The sequence below is a fragment of the Alligator sinensis genome, unplaced genomic scaffold, assembly GCF_000455745.1.
Source record: "Alligator sinensis unplaced genomic scaffold, ASM45574v1 scaffold366_1, whole genome shotgun sequence".
Taxonomy (NCBI): Eukaryota; Metazoa; Chordata; order Crocodylia; family Alligatoridae; genus Alligator; species Alligator sinensis.
This window is the reverse complement of record NW_005841851.1, coordinates 5469931-5473915: the sequence shown is the minus strand read 5'-3', so window position 1 is coordinate 5473915 and position 3985 is coordinate 5469931. Positions and strand designations below refer to the sequence as shown.

General features: G+C 48.5%; 1 protein-coding gene across 2 annotated transcripts in view; it reads right to left on the bottom strand.

Annotated features, from left to right (window-relative positions):
* The window catches only part of TP73 (tumor protein p73), a 74118-nt gene that overhangs the window by 45419 nt on the left and 24714 nt on the right, over positions 1-3985 (bottom strand). The gene's annotated exons all lie outside the window — the stretch shown is intronic.

Here is a 3985-nt window from a genome sequence, read left to right as displayed (position 1 = left end):
CTTCCGATCCGCCAACAGCCACCCATCCTAGGACTGTGATATATGACAGTAGGTTTTTTGGGGTACTCCCGAGTTCTGGCATCTATAAAACATCAGCAGTGTTGTTGCTGGGTTTTTTTCAACCCTCAAATGCTTCTTAAGGATATGTGCTGTTAGAAAGTCCCAAGTAGAAAAGACATAAACCACTCATGGGGTTACAGCAGTGGTTTTCAACCTTTTTTCATTTGCGGACCCCTAAACATTTTTGAATGGAGGTGTGGACCACTCTGAATCAGACATGTGGGTATTCACATACTTTTGATTGAGTGTAGTCATCTTTCACAGATCCCTTACACATAGTCTGCAGACCCCCAGGGGTCTGTGGACCACAGGTTGAAAACCCCTGGGTTAGAGCATGCCATGCATATGGGCATCTCTCCTCAAGATTAAATTGGGATCATGCCATTGTCCTTTACAGGTAAAGGGCCAGTTGATGTTCCCTGTGATGCTGTAAGGAAATTCCCAGGGGAGGTTGACCCAAAACAACCCAAAAACCCATTGTGGCAGTATGATTTAAACAGCACCTGGTGATCCAGTAACCAAACAGTAGTGGAAACTACAGGAATAGGTACATAGAAGGGGAGGATGGGGATATGCCTTCTGAGCTGCGAAGTTCTTAAAGCCTTAGAACCTGGGAACAGGTAACGACGGTTGATTGTCTGGTCTTTACCACCACCAATAGTTCATCTTTCCTCTCCCTCAGATACCTCCTGATTTTGTTTGATTTTTCCTTTTCTCTATGAGGTCACCCTCCCATAAGAACCCCAGAAATTACAAACCAAAGCAACTGGCCAGAATCACTAGCCAGCGTCACTCCCTTTGCGCAGTACCAAGTCAACACAATCACTGAGCTGATCACTCAACATCACTGAGCTGATCACTCAACAATCACTGACATACATTCAAAGCAGTCTGCATGGGACCTCCCCATCAGCAGCAGCTTGTGAAGCGTCATTAGAACAACAGTCTCAATCACCCACCTCGCAGAAAGTCTACTCAGAAATCATCTTAGGTGCAAACAAGTCTGTGGGCAAGGCTGTATTCAGGGCCACTCTCCTTCCCCCCAAATGTGCCAAGTACCTGGCAGGCCTCTGCCTGCTTGCAGGTTAGGAACCTGGAGTTGCCAGCATCTGAGAAATGGGGACTTGCAAAGATCAGTGAGTCAGAGCCAGAGAGCTCCAGAAGAGAAGCCAATAGTGGGAGCAGGAGGAAGGAGTTTGAGGATGCAGCATGGGAGAGGAGAGCAGGGTCGTAAGCAGAAGGATGGTAAACTGACATCAGAAGCCCCGCCTAGGGACACTAGGAAGAAGCAGGATGGTGGTGATGGGGCAGAGATTGGGTGAGCAGAGGGTATCCACACCTCTATCTTTCAGAGCCTTGAAATGGATTGGCAATGGCAAAGCTACCTCAATAAACCTAACGCAAAAGAAGCCACCATCCAGTCACCATGGTGAGATGCACTCGACTGGCGAATATGATCTGCTGCATCTAATCAGACCTGATCGGTAACCGCTGCTGGGTGCTTCAATGACAAACCCCTCTCTGGCAGTGCTCCAAACTGGGGGGAAATTCTTCCTTGGGTCCCACAGGTGATCAGCTTCCAGTGTGAGGGTGGAGATGTGATTGCTCTTCTCTCATGGATAAGCAATGGGAATCACCCAGGCACCAGGGTGGGACAAATGGATGGGGAACAGGAACTTCCCCAGAACCTTCTCCCCAAACTGGGGACAAGGCTGCATTGGCTCTGTCTTCAGATAGGGAGGATGTTGGTTGACTTCCTCCCTCTTTTCCATGCAGCTGCTACTGTCACAGGTTCTAATTTCAGCCAGGAATGGGAGCAGAGACAAAGCAGAAATGCTGCCCTGGTTGTCTTTCTAACCTATTACACCCTGGATGTCCAAAATCCTGACATGGCTAACTAGCTCTCTCAAAATCCCATTGAGATGATTGTTCCCAGGACACTTTGAGACCAAAGGAAAACAGAGAAATCCACAGAAACAGTCAAACCTGAAAGGTAGGTGGGCTGAACCTTCAAGTCTTCAAAGTTTCACTCTTCACCAGCACTGCACTACAGCACTAGTGAGATGCAGGAGGACACAGGATGTTTCTTACACTGTTAAGTATTTCTTCAAGAAAGAAAAAGTCTCTGGTGTTTTATGCATCTCTGCCTATTCTTTTCCAAAGCTCTGCCCAAACCAAAATCCCAGTGATGCTATTAATTGCAAGCAGTAGGAAGCATCCTTGATGGTACAACTAAGTAAACACAGGCAAGCTGGTGATTGGGAGGCCTGTCACAGAGGCACATTTGCAGAGTCTTTTTTAGACATGCTGCAGTTCCAGAATTAGCCTGCTCTCCTCTGGGAGGCCAGAGTGACTGGCACTCAGAGCCAACTGCCCAGGGGATACCAACATGAGATGCATTTTCTGCCTGGCTAAGCATCATCATAGAGCTGTGTTGCAGTATCCTCTGTGGCTTTCCAATCCTATCAGCCATGTTGGGGAGGAAGCAAAAAGCCCAATCCAAAGCAAAACAAACCCCAGGTTCCCTCCTGCTGTGAGCCTGCATGATACTGTCTCCATACAGCCACTGGGGGAGAGAAATGAAGGTGTCCTCAGTTAAGAGAGAAACGAATGAAAGTTATCATAGGGATGTAGGATTTCTGTGCCACTAAGCTCAGGCTCCTGCCACTGCAGCAACCAGTACACGTAAACCCTTCTGTGATCTTTTAAATGTAGAAACTTATCCATGTTAAAGCTAGTGATACATTTGCCCCTGCTACTTCTGTTCTGCATTTCACCATGACCAGATGTAAAATTATTCTGCCTGTATCAACCTGTAAGTTTCTGGCCCTGAAAAGGACAAGGAGGAGCCTGGCACTGTCTTTGGTGCCTACTACCAGAGAACTGTGAGATGCTCGACAAATGCCAGCAAACAGACCAGGCAAAACAGCATCAGTCTCCTCCTCCTGCCAGTACTCAGGCCAAGGCACACAAAGTTTAAATGACCTGCCTTGGGCTACACAGTGAATGTGTGGGAGAGCTGTGGAGAGGTGTCCCAATCACTGCAACCTTTCTGCTCCCTGTAGAGGGGTCTCTCAGATTTGACGAACCTCATGAGAACGGTTAGGTTACATGGGGGGCAAGGAGAAAGGGATTTGGTAGTAGGGGTCTGCTACAGACCTCCACACCAAGGGGAGGAACTAGATTCGGGGCTCCTGAGGCAGCTCTCAGAGACCATAAAAACTAAGGAGGCGGTAGTCATGGGGGACCTAAACTACCCAGACATCTGCTGGGAGACGCAGACAGCAAAGTCCCACCGTTCATGCAGGTTCCTATCCTGTGTACAGGACCTCCACCTGACACAGGAGGTACACGGTCCCACTAGGGGGAATGCCTTACTGGACCTGGTAATGGCAATGGGGGATGACATGGTAGGGGACCTACAGATCAGTGGTCATCTGGGGGACAGTGATCACCTAATAATAGAATTCACCATAAGACGTCGAGTGGGTAAGGTAACTAGTAGGGTGAAAGTGCTAGACTTTAGGAAAGCTGATTTCAATGAACTCAGGCGATTAGTCAAGGACGCACTGCAGAGTAGGAGTTTTGAAGAGATGGGGGCCCAGGAAGGGTGGCTGTGCCTTAAGAAAATGATCCTTCGGGCACAGAGGGAGACGATCCCGATGCAAGGAAAAAGAGGGAAAGGGGCCAGGAGGCTTCCTTGGCTGACCAGAGAAATCCAGGGCAGCCTACGGGCCAAAAGGGGGGAACATAAAAAGTGGAAACAGGGAGAGATTACCAAAGAGGAGTATACTTCTTCTGCTCGTGCTTGTAGGGAGGCAGTTAGACGGGCCAAAGCTGCCACGGAGCTGAGGATGGCAACCCAAGTAAAAGACAACAAGAAATTGTTTTTTAGATATATAGAGAGTAAAAGGAAGGCCCAGGG